The 17,541-nt window shown below is 39.2% G+C and overlaps 1 long non-coding RNA gene across 2 annotated transcripts in view; it reads right to left on the bottom strand.

Annotated features, from left to right (window-relative positions):
* LOC105497266 (uncharacterized) overlaps nt 1-17,335 on the bottom strand; it is a 37,123-nt gene extending 19,788 nt beyond the window's left edge. For both annotated transcript variants that reach the window (XR_011606490.1, XR_011606489.1), the window contains exons 1-2: nt 17,080-17,335; nt 11,922-12,029 (exon numbers count right to left, since the gene is read on the bottom strand). This is a non-coding gene — a long non-coding RNA (uncharacterized lncRNA). The remainder of the gene's footprint in view (nt 1-11,921; nt 12,030-17,079) is intronic.
* Between the last annotated feature and the right edge of the window lie 206 nt (nt 17,336-17,541).

The following is a 17,541-nucleotide window of genomic DNA, read 5'->3' as shown; positions in this document are numbered from 1 at the left end:
TGGGACTACAGGCGTCCACCACCTTGCCTGGCTAGTTTTTTGTATTTTTTAGTAGAGACGGGGTTTCACCGTGTTAGCCAGGATGGTCTCAATCTCCTGACCTCCTGATCCGCCCGTCTCGGCCTCCCAAATGTACCACATTTTCTTAATCCAGTCTGTCACTGATGGACATTTGGGTTGATTCCAAGTCTTTGCTACTGTGAATACTGCTGCAATAAACATGTGTGCATGTCTCTTTATAGCAGTATAATATATAATCCTTTGGGTATATACCCAGTAATCCGATGGCTGGGTCAAATGGTATTTCTAGTTCTAGATCCTTGAGAAATCGCCACACTGTTTTCCACAATGGTTGAACGAGTTTACAATCCCACCAACAGTGTAAAAGTGTTCCTATTTCTGCACATCCTCTCCAGCACCTGTTGTTTCCTGACTTTTTAATGATTGCCATTCTAAATTGTGTAAGATGGTATCTCATTGTAGTTTTGATTTGCATTTCTCTGATGGCCAGTGATGATGAGCATTTTTTCATGTGTCTGTTGGCTGTATGAATGTCTTCTTTTGAGAAGTGTCTGTTCATATCCTTTGCCCACTTTTTGATGGGGTTGTTTTTTTCTCACAAACTTGTTTGAGTTCTTTGTAGGTTCTGGATATTAGCCCTTTGTCAGATGAGTAGATTGCAAAAATTTTCTCCCATTCTGTAAGTTGCTTGTTCACTCTGATGGTAGTTTCTTTTGCTGTGCAGAAGCTCTTTAGTTTAATGAGATCCCATTTGTCAATTTTGGCTTTTGTTGCCATTGCTTTTGGTATTTTAGACATGAAGTCCTTGCCCATGCCTGTATCCTGAATGGTATTACCTAGGTTTTCTTCTAGTGTTTTTATGGTTTTAGGTCTAACATTTAAGTCTCTAATCCATCTGGAATTAATTTTCGTATAAGGAGTAAGAAAAGGATCCAGTTTCAGCTTTCTACTTATGGCTAACCAGTTTTCCCAGCACCATTTACTAAATAGGGAATCCTTTCCCCATTTCTTGTTTTTGTCAGGTTTGTCAAAGATCAGATGGCTGTAGATGTGTGGTATTATTTCTGAGGACTCTGTTCTGTTCCATTGGTCTATATCTCTGTTTTGGTACCAGTACCATGCTCTTTTGGTTACTGTAGCCTTATAGTATAGTTTGAAGTCAGGTAGCGTGATGCCTCCAGCTTTGTTCTTTTGACTTAGGATTGTCTTGGAGATGCGGGCTCTTTTTTGGTTCCGTATGAACTTTAAAGCAGTTTTTTCCAATTCTGTGAAGAAACTCATTGGTAGCTTTATGGGGATGGCATTGAGTCTATAAATTACCTTGGCCAGTATGGTCATTTTCACGATATTGATTCTTCCTATCCATGAGCATGGTATGTTCTTCCATTTGTTTGTGTCCTCTTTTATTTCACTGAGCAGTGGTTTGTAGTTCTCCTTGAAGAGGTCCTTTACATCCCTTGTAAGTTGGATTCCTAGGTATTTTATTCTCTTTGGAGCAATTGTGAATGGAAGTTCATTCCTGATTTGGCTCTCTGTTTGTCTGTTACTGGTGTATAAGAATGCTTGTGATTTTTGCACATTAATTTTGTATCCTGAGACTTTGCTGAAGTTGCTTATCAGCTTAAGGAGATTTTGGGCTGAGACAATGGGGTTTTCTAAATATACAATCATGTCATCTGCAAACAGGGACAATTTGACTTCTTCTTTTCCTAACTGAATACCCTTGATTTCTTTCTCTTGCCTGATTGCCCTAGCCAGAACTTCCAACACTATGTTGAATAGGAGTGGTGAGAGAGGGCATCCCTGTCTTGTGCCAGTTTTCAAAGAGAATGCTTCCAGTTTTTGCCCATTCAGTATGATATTGACTGTGGGTTTGTCATAAATAGCTCTTACTATTTTCAGTTACATTTCATCAATACCAAATTTATTGAGCGTTTTTAGCATGAAGGGCTGTTGAATTTTGTCAAAGGCGTTTTCTGCATCTATTGAGATAATCATGTGGTTTTTGTCTTTGGTTCTGTTTATATGCTGGATTACGTTTATTGATTTGCATATGTTGAACCAGACTTTCATCCCAGGGATGAAGCCTACTTGATCATGGTGGATAAGGTTTTTGATGTGCTGCTGGATCTGGTTTGCCAGTATTTTATTGAGGATTTTTGCATCGATGTTCATCAGGGATATTGGTCTAAAATTCTCTTTTTTTGTTGTATCTCTGCCAGACTTTGGTATCAGGATGATGCTGGCCTCATAAAATGAGTTAGGGAGGATTCCCTCTTTTTCTATTGATTGGAATAGTTTCAGAAGGAATGGTACCAGCTCCTCCTTGTACCTCTGGTAGAATTCGGCTGTGAATCCGTCTGGTCCTGGACTTGTTTTGGTTGGTAGGCTATTAATTATTGCCTCAATTTCAGAGCCTGCTATTGGTCTATTCAGGGATTCAACTTCTTCCTGGTTTAGTCTTGGAAGAGTGTAAGTGCAGGAAATTATCCATTTCTTCTAGGTTTTCTAGTTTATTTGCATAGAGATGTTTATAGTATTTTCTGTTGGTAGTTTGTATTTCTGTGGGGTCGGTGGTGATATCCCCTTTATCATTTTTTATTGTGCCTATTTGATTCTTCTCTCTTTTCTTCTTTATTAGTCTTGCTAGTGGTCTATCAATTTTGTTGATCTTTTCAAAAAACCAACTCCTGAATTCATTGATTTTTTGGAGGGTTTTTTGTGTCTCTATCTCCTTCAGTTCTGCTCTGATCTTAGTTATTTCTAGCCTTCTGCTAGCTTTTGAATGTGTTTGCTCTTGCTTCTCTAGTTCTTTTAATTGTGATGTTAGGGTGTCAATTTTAGATCTTTCCTGCTTTCTCTTGTGGGCATTTAGTGCTATAAATTTCCCTCTACACACTGCTTTAAATGTGTCCCAGAGATTCTGGTATGTTGTATCTTTGTTCTCATTGGTTTCAAAGAACATCTTTATTTCTGTCTTCATTTCGTTATGTACCCAGCAGTCATTCAGGAGCAGGTTGTTCAGTATCCATGTAGTTGAGCGGTTTTGATTGAGTTTCTTAGTCCTGAGTTCTAGTTTGGTTGCACTGTGGTCTGAGAGACAGTTTGTTATAATTTCTGTTCTTGTACATTTGCTGAGGAGTGCTTTACTTCCAAGTATGTGGTCAATTTTGGAATAAGTGAGATGTGGTGCTGAGAAGAATATATTCTGTTTCTTTGGGGTAGAGAGTTCTGTAGATGTCTATTAGGACCGTTTGGTGCAGAGTTGAGTTCAATTCCTGGATATCTTTGTTAACTTTCTGTCTCGTTGATCTGTCTAATGTTGACAGTGGGGTGTTAAAGTCTCCCATTATTATTGTATAGGAGTCTAAGTCTCTTTGTAAGTCTCTAAGGACTTGCTTTATGAATCTGGGTGCTCCTGTATTGGGTGCATATATATTTAGGGTAGTTAGCTCTTCCTGTTGAATTGATCCCTTTCCCATTATGTAATGGCCTTCTTTGTCTCTTTTTATCTTTGATGGTTTAAGGTCTGTTTTGTCAGAGATTAGGATTGCAACTCCTGCTTTTTTTTTTTCCATTTGCTTGGTAGATATTCCTCTATCCCTTTATTTTGAGCCTATGTGTATCTCTGCGTGTGAGATGGGTCTCCTGAATACAGCAAACTGATGAGTCTTGACACTTTATCCAGTTTGCCAGTCTATGTCTTTTAATTGGACCATTTAGTCCATTTACATTTAAGTTTAATATTGTTATGTGTGAACTTGATCCTGTCATTATGATATTAACTGGTTATTTTGCTCATTAGTTGATGCAGTTTCTTCCTAGCATCAATGGTCTTTACGTTTTGGCATGTTTTTGCAATGGCTGGTACCTGTTTTCCTTTCCATGTTTAGTGCTTCCTTCAGGATCTCTTGTAAGGCAGGCCTGGTGGTGAGAAAATCTTTAAGCATTTGCTTATCTGTAAAGGATTTTATTTCTCCTTCACTTATGAAACTTCGTTTCGCTGGATATGAAATTCTGGGTTGAAAATTCTTTAAGAATGTTGAATATTGGCCCCCACTCTCTTCTGGCTTGTAGAGTTTCTGCCGAGAGATCTGCTGTTAGTCTGATGGGCTTCCCTTTGTGGTAACCCGACCTTTCTCTCTGGATGCCCTTAAGATTTTTTTCCTTCATTTCAACTTTGGTGAATCTGACAATTATGTGTCTTGTAGTTGTTCTTCTTGAGGAGTATCTTTGTGGCGTTCTCTGTATTTCCTGAATTTGAATGTTGGCCTGCCTTACTAGGTTGGGGAAGTTCTCCTGAATGATATCATGCAGAGTGTTTTCCAACTTGGTTCCATCTTCCCCATCACTTTCAGGCACCCCAATCAGATGTAGATTTGGTCTTTTCACATAATCCCATGTTTCTTGAAGGCTTTGTTCATTTCTTTTTCCTCTTTTTTCTCCACACTTCTCACTTCATTTCATTCATTTGAACTTGAATCGCTGATACTCTTTCTTCCAGTTGATCGAGTCAGTTACTGAAGCTTGTGCATTTGTCACGTATTTCTCGTGTCATGGTTTTCATCTCTGTCGGTTCATTTATGGTCTTCTCTGCATTGATTATTCTAGTTATCCATTCTTCCATTGTTTTTTCAAGGTTTTTAGTTTCTTTGTGCTGGATACGTAGTTCCTCCTTTAGCTCTGAGAAGTTTGATCAACTGAAGCCTTCTTCTCTCAACTTGTCAAAGTCATTCTCCATCCAGCTTTGTTCCGTTGCTGGTGATGAGCTCTGTTCCTTTGGATGGGGAGATGCGCTCTGATTTTTTGAATTTCCAGCCTTTCTGCACTGCTTTTCCTCCATCTTTGTGGTGTTATCTGCCTTTGGTCTTTGATGATGGTGACATACTGATGGGGTTTTGGTGTGGGTGTCCTTTCTGTTTCTTAGTTTTCCTTCTACCAGTCAGGACCCTCAGCTGCAGGTCTGTTGGAGTTTGCTTGAGGTCCACTCCAGACCCTGTTTGCCTGGGTATCAGCAGCGGAGGCTGCAGAAGATAGAATATTGCTGAACAGCAAGAGTTGCTATCTGATTCATGCTCTGTAAACTTCGACTCAGAGGTGTACCCAGCCGGGTGAGGTGTGAGGTGTCAGTCTGCACCTAGTGGGAGATGTCTCCCAGTTAGGCTACTCAGAGGTCAGGGACCCACTTGAGCAGGCAGGCTCTCCATTCTCAGATCTCAACCTTCGTGCTAGGAGAACCACTGCTCTCTTCAAAGCTGTCAGACAGGGACGTTTACATCTGCAGAGGTTTCTGCTGCTTTTTGTTTAGCTATGCCCTATTGCCAGAGGTGGAGTCTTCGAGCTTACTGGTGGCTTTGTTTACCTACTTAAGCCTCAGCAATGGCGGGCACACCTCCCCCAGCCTCGCTGCCACTTTGCAGTTAGATCTCAGACTTCTGTGCTAGCAATGAGGGAGGCTCCATGGGTGTGGGACCCTCTGGGCCAGGTGTGGGATATAATCTGGTGTGCCATTTACTAAGACCCTTGGTAAAGTGCAGTATTAGGATGGGAGTTATCCAATTTTCTAGTTGTTGTGTGTCTCAGTTTCCCTTGGCTAGGAAAAGGCACCTTTCTTGCAGAGAACATGGTTCTGGGCTGAACAGGTGAGATGCTCAGTCTTATGATGGATGCCTAGTCTTATGATGGATGACTTGGGCTCAGGTCTTTTCTGAATTCATAAAGAGGCCTAAGGCAAAGGACACAAGTTTGTTCGTTCTTTCTCTCTCTCTCTCTCTCTCTCTCTTTCTTTCTTTCTCTTTCTTTCTTTCTTTCTTTCTTTCTTTCTTTCTTTCTTTCTTTCTTTCTTTCTTTCTTTCTTTCTTTCCTTCTTTCCTTCTTTCCTTCTTTCCTTCTTTCCTTCTTTCCTTTTCTTTTCTTTTCTTTTCTTTCTTTCTTTTTCTTTTTTTTTCAGATGGAGTCCCACTGTGACCCAAGTTGGAGTGCAGTGGCACAATCTTGGCTCACTGCAACCTCTGCCTCCTGGGTTCAAGCATTTCTCCTACCTCAGCTTCCCAAGTAGCTGGGATTACAGGCACATGCCACTGTACTCGGGTAATTTTTGTATTTTTAGTAGAGAGGGGGTTTCACCATGTTGGCCAGGCTGGTCTTGAACTCCTGGCCTCAAATGATCCACCTGCCTCAGCTTCCCAAAGTGCTGGGATTACAGGCATGAGCCACCGAGCCCAGCCACATATGTTCTTTTCACCCAACCAGTTGTATTCCCCAGTAGAGGAGGGTGGCATTGATGTACGGGGCCTCCCATTTTTTCCTTGCTCTCAAAAGTAAGGGAGAAACGCTGTGGTAATGCTGTTCGGAGTCCTCCATCATGTGTAAGTGAACATAAATTATCTAGCAATTCCTTCACAAGTTCCAAACTCTGTACCAAAGAACTTTTCTATTCAATGAAGTAGACACCAATTTTTCCCCAAGACGTTCTTCTCCCAGAGTAAAACAATTTGCTTGGCTAAATAGAGCCTTTTACACTACACTACAAGCTTTTTTGTATTTATTATCTCATTTTATATTCAAAGCATTGCTGGGAGATGTGCAGAATAGGTATTCATAATGTCTCAATTTTTGATGGTGTTGAGGTAGGTGGTTTATGTATCACATGTCAAAATAAATTGGTATAAAGCTTTGTTTCCTCTATATTATGTACACACTGTCATGCACAAAGGCAGATGTCAAGTCTCTATGATAGTTCTAGAAATACCTTACAGGGCATTATGACTATACAAAGTCAGGGTAGGACAGCAGAATGCCTGTCTTAAAGACTCTCCATTCTAATGCTCAGGACCTGTTGTGCTACTCAGACCAGCATCTTTTGCACAAAATATTTATGGAATCATTTGTGAGAAAGGAATACATATATTTTGGTTTTAGACATTTGAAAGCATCAGGTACAATATTAATATGAAATTTTGAGCTTGCGTGTAGAACAGTCAATTTAGTGGGTTAAAATATGGGCCTGTTGGATCTGAGGTCTTCACTCTTATGAATCTGCACAATTCACTCAGAAAAACGTGCAATTCCAAGGGCCCAGATTTATTTCTCATCTCAGACAAATCAGTTGGCAAATAGTTGCCACTGGGCACTGAAAGGATGAGTGAGTTGCAGTCTGTAGCCAATTCCAGGGGTAAAAATATTCCCAAAGAGCCAGCTCCTTGTACTGTAAGTCAGCAGCATGTCTTCAAAAATATATCATATTGCATAATGAGATAATTATTTAACAGGTGTAAAAAATCCAGAATAATTTTAGTAACAGTTAAACTTGAGATGCCTTGATTAAGAGACCAAATGGGAAGAATTCATTAGTTCCAATTTTCTGTTGCTGTTTAGGGCAATAATGCTAAAGACTCTTTTATTTAAAGCTCTCTGAAAAAAGAAATTTATACAAAAAGTGCACACACACCCCCACAAAAACACACATGTATATAGCATAATTAAGATCTCAAAAGCAGATCAAGTAAAGATGTCTCGTGACATAATTCATTTATAGGCATTATTGGAAACTTTTCTTTCAATGTCTGACCAATCCACTGTAACTCATTTAATGATTATCGCAATACCTTGCATGTGTCCTTGTGTAATCCTTTGTCCACATTTTCACCAGAATTAACTTTCCCAGAGTATAAATTAGATTATGGCTTTATTCCGCTTAGTTTTTCACTAACTCACAATCTCCTACAAGAAAAATCTAAGCTCTTTAAATGCATGTAAGTCATTTCACAATCAGTTCAAGGTGCCCTCTTCACCCAAATTATTTAGAGATCCGAAAATACACTGTGCTGATTCGTGCCCAAGAGCTTTGTGAATGCTGTTTCATTGTCCTGAAATATTATTTTCACTTTTGCCTGCCTATTCAATCTAACTGTCCTTTCTCTTAGTATAATTTGCCAGTGCGAATTGCTTCCTCTGGCCTGATAACTCTGTACCTTCTTACAGCTATATTTTATTGGGCTTGTTTGATCTAGCATTGCCTGTTCAACTAACTAGACCAGGGGCTCCTTAAGAATATGAAGTATCTTATTTATCTCTGCATCCTTATCACCAAGCTCAGCACTTAGAATGTAGATGGCACTCAGTGAATACCTATTGAACATATGAATAAGTGGATAAGCACATGAACAGAGTTTCTAATGAGGAATCAGGGAATCTAACATTCTGGTTCTGCTCTGTTTCACTCTGTCTCTGACTTGTTATAGTGTACTTTCTTTCTGAATAGGACAATTAGCTATCATTGAGTCAGCTTTCATGAGCGTCATGCTGCCAGGGCAGGTGTTGACTGCTGTATGCTACTCCACATGCACAGTGGCCCTCCTGACCCCAGCTGTGTTGGCCATCTTTGCTCAATCAGCTACTCTTAAAGAGAAGAACTTTGTCTCTCCAGTAATCCCAAAATAGTGGCTAGCCCAGAGTATAATTGTCATGAAATGCATGTGAAGCACTTTGCATTGGGTCAGGCCTTTGTGAAAGCTTAATAAATATCAGCTGCTATTATTATGTAAGTGTTTAAAGACTTCCTTAGGTGAAAGACTATAAAGTTTTATATTGATATTCTTTTCTATTTGTATTATAAATATTTTATGAATGTAGGTGTAGGACCTCTTTCTATATACAGCTTTTATCCCTTGGAATACAGACTGACCTGGGAGGTAAAAATCAGCAAAGAAAAAAAAGAAAAATATAGGAAGTAAAACTGATGTGTTTATGCACTTGTTTCACTTCAGTTTATAGTATAATAATTTCTCCTAAAATTGCACTTTCAAGGTCTCTTCAAATGTATATTTTCATGTAGCATTTCTATTACATCAGCTTTGATGTAAGAGCAGTTTGGCTAACTGCTCTTATCTCCCATTGAAGACAATGAGTTTAACTTCTAAGAAGGTTCATTTGAGTTTTAGGAATGGACATCTGCTCATCTTAGTCTCTTGTGGTCTCTCTGGTTTGCAGAAAATAAAATGATGAACCTTGAATTTCTTTTTGCTTTTGACCACAGGGGAAATAATTCTGGCCACAGATATAAAAGAACAGAAAAAGAATCTGTGCTTTTCCTCTGTCCTTTATTTACATTCTTCATGGTTTCTTTTCCATTGGGTATTCTCATTTGTGTGTGGTTGATTATTGATCTAGCTCAAACTCAGATCTCCATTACTGATAACCAAAGTTTGGGTTCAAGTAACTTAGCATTTACAAAATGCAGTAAAACAAACTGCCCTTGTGAGATATATTTTTGTTTGACTTTTGCTTGACTAGTCAAACAGTAAATTGCAGAAAGTGGTTCCTTTCTTTATATTTATAAATGCATCCATGCCAGTGTTAACTTATCCAATAAATATTTTTAAATTAAAATTATGAATGATTAATATAAAAGCAAAACACTAAATGATCGTAGACTCAACTGACAGTTTACTTTTGTGAAGAGAAGTTTTGTAGATGATGAACTGGAGGTTGTTTGTGGCTCAAGTAGAAAAACTTGAAGTTTTAGAGCTAGATTAGCTCTGAATTAGACAATGCTGAGTTACTTTGAGTGAATAACTGAGCTTCTCTGATCTCCCATTTCTGCATTTGGAAAAAAGGAAGCAATGGAACATGATTCATATGGCTACTTAAGCATTAAATAATGCACAGAAAACATTAAGCCTGTAATAGGCACTCAATTAGTAATTATTTCTCATTCATGTACCCTCTCTGAAACTTTGTCTTCTGCACAAAACAATCACGTATGTGCCTATATTTGTCCATAGGAGCTTTTGCCTATTAAGGAGCCTAATGACAAGTGTCAAAAGTGAAATAATTTGATAAAATTATATGAAGATATTTATATGACATTTATTGGCTCCGGGCAACACTATTCATGATTCTTCATCTAAATAACAAGCAGAAGGTATGGTCAGAAATTTTCATAACAAGCAGGAATGCCTGGGAATGCACTGTGGTGATGTGAGTTAAGTGCTCTGTCTCATTACCAGCTAATGTGACAATAATAATGCATAGTGCCCACGGTTATGACATTGGAAAGTTATTACTTCCAATAGAAATAACTGAAGACGTTGTAGGCCGTTGATACACCTCGTGGGAAATTGCAGGGGATCTCCTGTAATTAACATGAACCACCAGTGCACAAAGTAAATAAGCAACACAATTATAATTTTTCCAGCCGTGAGCAGGTATTAGGGATTTTCCTTTCATCCTCTTTGCTTTGGGAACTGGCTCCTTGCCATGCTCTGTCTCTGTATTCCCTTCTGAATTCTACATTTTAGTAGTTTTTCTAGGTCATAAAGTCATTTGATGCTCTGTGAGTTGGTGAGTGGATAAAAGAATCTCTACAGATGGAAGCAAAACTCTAGCAACTACAGGAAAGGGAAAGTTGCCTTTTATAGCTGTCTGTGTTTGGTTGCAGGGGTGACCTGCATAATGATATGGCTAATGGAAATCAGTAGCACATACTGGCCCCTAAGCCCACAGTTCTTTCTCTGTGTGAAATTAGAGGAGAAAAGAATCAATAAGCAGGCCAACATGAAATCCCATCTGTTTCTGAAAGGGGCAATTGAGAATTAGGAGCTTTGAAATGGGACAATAGAGTTTTTAAAAGGGCACTCAAACCTCACTGTGTGGCCTATGATGAGTCTGTCAACCTCTCTGGTTATGTGCCTTCTTGTCTGGAAAGGGAGAGTTAGTAACTATTCCACAGAGTATGGAGAGGACTAAATGAGGTAAGCTACATAAAACACTTAGCCTGGTGCCTGGCATATATTAAATATTCAATAAATGTTAATACGATCACTTTCTATTGATAGGCAGTTTCACATAGAGCATTTATCTTCTTTTGGCTTATTAACTTCCCAGAGGAGTAGATGAGCTCAAGTAGTGGGGTAGTAAACAGAAGAGTGATGGGATGGGAAAATAAATCTCTATGGAGATAGTTTGGGGAAAGCTATTTGTCCTAGTCCATTAAATCAGTTATAGCCTAAGGTGGTCCTGTTTATCTGACCACATAACTAATTTTGTCCAATTTGCTTTAAGAATCGTTTTTTAACGAGGCACTACATGGCTAAGCACTTGAGCTCTAGAAAGTTGAAATTCACCTGGTGAAACTTTTTAGTACAATGACAACATATGAACAGAAATTTAACTTCCTTTTATTCGTCACAGCTACCTCCCCACCTCGTGTACACACTCACACATCCCTCCAGAATCCCATAGCAATTACCACTGGAATGTGAAAGTAGTGGGAAATCTGCATCAGTTCTGGAAACCATAATATGTTACATCCTAATGCCAACGCCATTTCGGCATGAAATATTGAGAGATTTCCATCATATACAGTACTGACATGGTCTGTTGAAGGGAGCCTTGAAGGGCAATGCCATGCAGTCCTCTGAAAGGCCAGCATCCTAAGGAATTAGGTGGAGTCCTTGAACAGCCCTTGTAATACCTCCTTAATTCAAAAAAGACAAGAGCATACTGTGACTCATGGGTAAGGTTGCCAGATCAAGTATAGGACACCTAGTTAAAGTTGACTTTTCAGTAAACAATAGATTTTGGTGGGTGAGGGGAGGGACCAGGGTAAAAGTATGTCTCATGCAATATTTGGGGTGGGGGGAGGGAGCAAAGGTAATAAGTATGTCTCGTGCAAAATTTGTGCCATACAAAAAACAAACAAACAAAAAAAAACAAAAAAACCCTGTTAAAAATACTACTATCTAATAGGCTAGAAACTGAGAAGAGTATGCCATAAACAGCCTCTGTAGCCCTTTCTGGTTACTTGGAAATGCCCAGACTCTTGCTAAAAGATTGTAGATACAGTAGCACAGGCATAGGCATGTATATTATTTGCTAAATCAGGCAAGGCTACTCACAGGGCTACCACAAGCAAAGCTTTGGGAAGAGCTGCAGGCTGGGCTGTGGCCCTGCAACTGTGATGAACAGAAGATGGACAGTATTGCAGCATGTTCTTCAGCAGGTGGCTACATGGAAACAGAAAAGAACAAAGAAGCAACGTTTCAGCACAGAGGAGGGGCTCCCTGATGAGGCTGCCTATTGCCTCAGCTCCCTCTCCTTTCCCCCAAGACTGCAGGCTCTCTGAACAGTTCCTGTAATTTTACAGGAAATGTATTCTCTTTTTCTCTTTTCATCTGGATCTAGAGGTTTCAGATAGTCACTTGCACCAATAGAGGACAGAATCTCTCAATGTATTGCTGTGAGCCAATACTGGGTATTCATGGCCACCAACCCCCATCCCCCCAATAAGAATGAGGAACAAATCTATTTTTTAAAAACCCCAAATCTAAAATACAGAAGGAGTTAATGTGGCCGGGCGCGGTGGCTCAAGCCTGTAATCCCAGCACTTTGGGAGGCCGAGACGGGCGGATCACGAGGTCAGGAGATCGAGACCATCCTGGCTAACACGGTGAAACCCCGTCTCTACTAAAAAACACAAAAAACTAGCCGGGCGAGGTGGCGGGCGCCTGTAGTCCCAGCTACTCGGGAGGCTGAGGCAGGAGAATGGCGTGAACCCGGGAGGCGGAGCTTGCAGTGAGCCGAGATCGCGCCACTGCACTCCAGCCTGGGTGACAGAGCCAGACTCCATCTCAAAAAAAAAAAAAAAAAAAAGAAGGAGTTAATGTTTAATGTGCCCTGAATTCCATAATGAAGACAGTAACAGAATTAATACTAAAGAAAATCAAGTTAGTAAAGTAGAAAATGAACTTAAATATTTCTAGAAATTGGAGACAAAGGCACAAAAACTGTACAACTTGATATATAGATTCAAGAGACTTAATCCATACGAATAATAATCTTACAAATAAATAACAGATTGTGTGATACAAAGGTATTAATAAAAGAAAGAGTAAAAGAAAATCTTCCTGAGAGGAAATAATATTAGGTCACAGATCAGAAGGACTCGTGGAACCAAAAGGAGCTTGTGTGTGTGCTGGTTTTTTGTTATTGTTGTTTGTTTGTTTGTTTTTTGCTGATTTCTTCTCAAGAATAAAACATGAAATGTTACAAGTATCCAAGCAGAGAAAAATTAACATATTACTAAACACCAAAAACAGGCTACTGTTAGTTTTCTCTAGAACATTCCTTGAGGTAGTAATCATCCAAACTCTGAGCAAAGAGGGCTTCTGTCCCCAGTGGTTCCTGTAATAGGGACAGCAGAAAGGCATTCTCCGACTGCAAAGACTTCCTACACACCTCTCCTGAAATAGTTAAGTGAAGATACATTTCAGCTGACTAATAAAAGATAAAGAATTTTGAAAATGGGGAAGTTGTTATGTGAGATTAAGAGTGAGCAGTGAAACTGGATAAACATAGTTAAGTCCCAATGATTGTTTCTAATATGGTATTAAAGCTTAATGCAAATAAATACCAGACATTATTTTAGAAAAGACAATGTATAGTATCAAATCATTAATTTTATAATTATAATCTGAATCTATATAATCTGGAATAAATAAAAATGGAGAGTTATCAGAAAAAGGTATTGGGATAAAATTAGGTTCCCAGAGTAGAAATCTAATTCATTATAATTATGAAAATAACTTGAATATTTAAAAAATTATAATCATAACCACTAATGGACTAAAAATAGGACACATATTCCAATTTAGTAAAGTAACATTAAAAATGAGAAAAAATATTTAAAGGACATTATCAAAATATTAATGACATTCATCACTAGATATTACTTTTGTAATCTGAAAAAACTAAAAAAGCTTACTATTTCAAAAAACCTACTCTCTAATAAACTAGAAACAGAGAACAGTAAGCTACATAGAGCTTCTGTGGCTCTTTCTGGTTATGTTTTAAATGCCCAGATTCTTCCTAAAGAAATTGTAGCCATAGGAGCTGTGTAAACATAGGCATGATTAAATCCTCTTCTCTGATACCACACTGGTACTCTTATCAATGATTGCAAACAGAGTTGACACTGTCTGTGTAGAAGACATTGGTCTCCTGGCTGGGTGCAGTGACTCACGCCTGTAATCCCAGCACTTTGGGAGGCGAGTGGATCACGAGGTCAGGAGATCGAGACCATCCTGGCTAACATGGTGAAACCCCGTCTCTACTAAAAATACCAAAAAAAAAAAAAAAAAAAATAGCCAGGAGTGATGGTGGGCGCCTATAGTCCTAGCTACTCGGGAGGCTGAGGCAGGAGGCAGGAGAATGGCGTGAACCCAGGAGGTGGAGCTTGCAGTAAGCCGAGATTGCGCCACCGCACTCCAGCCTGAGCAACAGAGGGAGATTCTGTATCAAAAAAAAAAAAAAAAAAAAAAAAGAAGACATTGGTTTCCTGTTACTTTTGTCTCCAGCTTAAAACAACCATGATAACTTTTTGAGCAATAGTGGAAAATTTCAAAAAAGATTTTGCTGTACTGGTACCCAGTCTGTCAGTTTAAAGGTATGACAGAAATGACCATGCCAGGATGTGTTGTGCTAAGATTACTTCAAAGATGGCCACTCAGTAAAATCTACATTATGTAAAGCATCCTTCACTTTGACCTTGGCAACAGATTTGTAGCCTGAGATAGCAGTCATGACTGATCACAAATAATTCATTTTATATTAAACAAGTGCTAAATTCCATAGTAGTTCTTAACAGCAAGGGACTCTCAAAGGGCAAAAGACTGAATAAACTTAAACTTCAGGAAACAGCAAGCTCTTACTTGCAGCAATCAATAGCCTTTTACTATGGAGAGTAACAAAACCTTTTTGGCTTCCTGAGTGCAAGTCAAGACTCTGATCCCCTTTCTAACCATCATTCATTTTCAGGGCACTTTGATTCTGTGTCTCTCATGTGGAGGCAACAAGGTGCTGGCCTCTGTTTGAACTCAAGTCCTGTGGAGAAAAAGATTCCCCAACAGAGAAAATAAATACTTCCCAACTTCTTTGTTTGTCTTCCAGGCTCTCAGTGGGCGCAGCACTCCTGCTCCCTCTGGGTAGCACTCTTCAACTCTCCCTGCTAATTAACCTCTCCTACCGGGTTGCCAAATGAGCTGCTGACAACCAGCCCTGAGCAACTAGAAAACACCAGGACAGCAGACTGGATTGTTAAATTCTTCCATTAAGTCTAAGAGCAGAGAGTGCCTTTGGAGTTTTGCTTGGATTCAGTAGTAATAGGTTGACATCACAGTCAGAAAAGGGTAAGAATTTGTGTCACACTGACTCTTTAGCTACAATCAGGACACAGTTTTTGGATTTTTTCATGTGGTAAAGGAGGCTATAAAAAGTAGTAAATTAATTTTAGAGTATCCTAAAACGTAGGTTTTCTTGCAATAGGAAATAAAGATTTCTGAGAATTGTGAGGAGCTCCCTTGAACTTTCAACCTTCCTACCTCCCTTTCCCTGACATAAATGGATCCCAAACCAAGCGGCCATTTTGTTTTGTTTCAGCAAAGGGATGAGGGTGGCTAACATTCCTGACAAGTCGTGAGAGCTCAATAACTAATGAAGAAGAGCCAACATATGATAAAACAAATAACCCATATCACAATTTGTAGAACTACCATAATTTACAGAATTTTCAATAAGGAATTAGCTATAAATAATTTACTTAAAAGTAAAAGCTTTAGTGAAAGCAATAAAGAAACATTTTTGCTTTTTTTTAACCATTAAAACTAATCTTCAGTTCTATGTGTGGCCAGATGGATGAATACATTTCAGTGACCTTCAAAATGAATGTTGCTGTAAGTCAGGATCACCTTAGCATTTCCAATGGGCTGAGTATCAGAAGGCCAGTACATGTCAATGCATACTTTCTGAAACTCAGAAATGTTGATGTTTATTTTCTTTTAAAGCATAAGATTCTGCTTCTTTTTCACCTTCTTCACCTCTTTTGGTTTCAAACATTTCCACCTTGATCTATTTCTCCCCGTTTTTGGTCTTTTAGATTTCAGTATTTCTAAACTCTTTTACTCCAAGACAGTTTCATGGCTCATTTTTACCTTAAGCTTAACCGATGACCAAATCTATGTTTTCTTCTTTTAATGATTTCTTCCTGCACCCTCACCTTACAGCTTATTCTTCAGGGTAAGTTCATCCACATTGTTTGATTTGAGGGATAGTGTCCAGTAAAATTTTTCTCTAATTTCTGAAACACATTCTTCTTCTTTTTTTTTTTTTTTTTGAGACGGAGTCTCGCTCTGTCTCCCAGGCTGGAGTGCAGTGGCCGGATCTCAGCTCACTGCAAGCTCCGCCTCCCGGGTTTACGCCATTCTCCTGCCTCGGCCTCCCGAGTAGCTGGGACTACAGGCGCCTGCCACCTCGCCCGGCTAGTTTTTTGTATTTTTTTAGTAGAGACGGGGTTTCACCGTGTTAGCGAGGATGGTCTCGATCTCCCGACCTCGTGATCTGCCCGTCTCGGCCTCCCAAAGTGCTGGGATTACAGGCCTGAGCCACCGCGCCCGGCCTGAAACACATTCTTCTTTCGGATTAATCTCTCTGCTTATTGATGGCCCGGAATGTTACGTTGCAACAGATTCCTAGGAGGCTTCAGTGGGAATGTTGACCATAACTGATTAATGATGCCCTGGGCACAAGACAGGAAAGTGCTAGTCAACATCCTGTACTTTTGCCAGCTACGTCTGCTGACTCCTTTGTATGAGGGCATTGGCCAGTCTCCTTTACTTACTGCATGTTAGGAGAGATCTTTAAGTACATAAAGTGAAGAAGTTCACAAAAGAGAACATCCCAAAGTAGGTGGGGTTCTAAATACAAAGTGCTTATGTGCCACAATTTTGCTTTTTGTGCCCTGATCTAGCCTTCAATATCTACTTTGAAATATCTATTCAAAATGCAATATTTTCATTCTAAAACCAAAATTGAAAAGTACCAACATAGACATGGGCAGTACCTATTTCTCAAAGCATATTAGTCAAGAAAAAAATTTTACAGGGACCGATCTATAGGTAGATTTTTGTTAATAATTTGGGGTCACCATACTGTTAAAAAAAAAAAAAAAGTAAAAGCCAGAATCAGTACACTGTAGTTAATTAAACGAATAAATGGACATACTTGAAGTTCTGTGAGCAGTAGCAGGGCACGAACAAAACTCTCTCACTGCTCCTCTGAATCTTTTACAAGTTCTTCTTTCCTACATATTGGCAACATTTAATGTTTTCTCCACAAACCATTTATCTTCTCCTTTTTATTCTCTTCCTAGGGATCCTCATCTCAATCTCACCTGAATGTTTTTCCTCTCCTTAAATGACTTCCAATCCAAAACTTCAAACTTGGTTCCTTCAGGTTTATTCCTGAATATCTAGTTGAATGGTAAAATGTAGATTTTGGAATATTCTCCCTAACCTTTAAAACATTCCAAGGTGAATTCATTATTACCACACAAAACCTTTGTTTTTCTCCCACCTTTTTTTTTTTTTTTTTTTTTTTTCTGAAACAAGGTCTCACTCTCATTGCCTAGGCTGGAGTACAGTGGTGGGATCACGGCTCACTGCAGCCTTGACTTCCTGGACTCAG

The sequence above is a fragment of the Macaca nemestrina genome, chromosome 8 (genome assembly GCF_043159975.1).
Source record: "Macaca nemestrina isolate mMacNem1 chromosome 8, mMacNem.hap1, whole genome shotgun sequence".
NCBI classification, from domain to species: Eukaryota; Metazoa; Chordata; class Mammalia; order Primates; family Cercopithecidae; genus Macaca; species Macaca nemestrina.
Note: the sequence above shows the minus strand (reverse complement) of the source record. Positions and strands in the feature narration are given on the sequence as shown.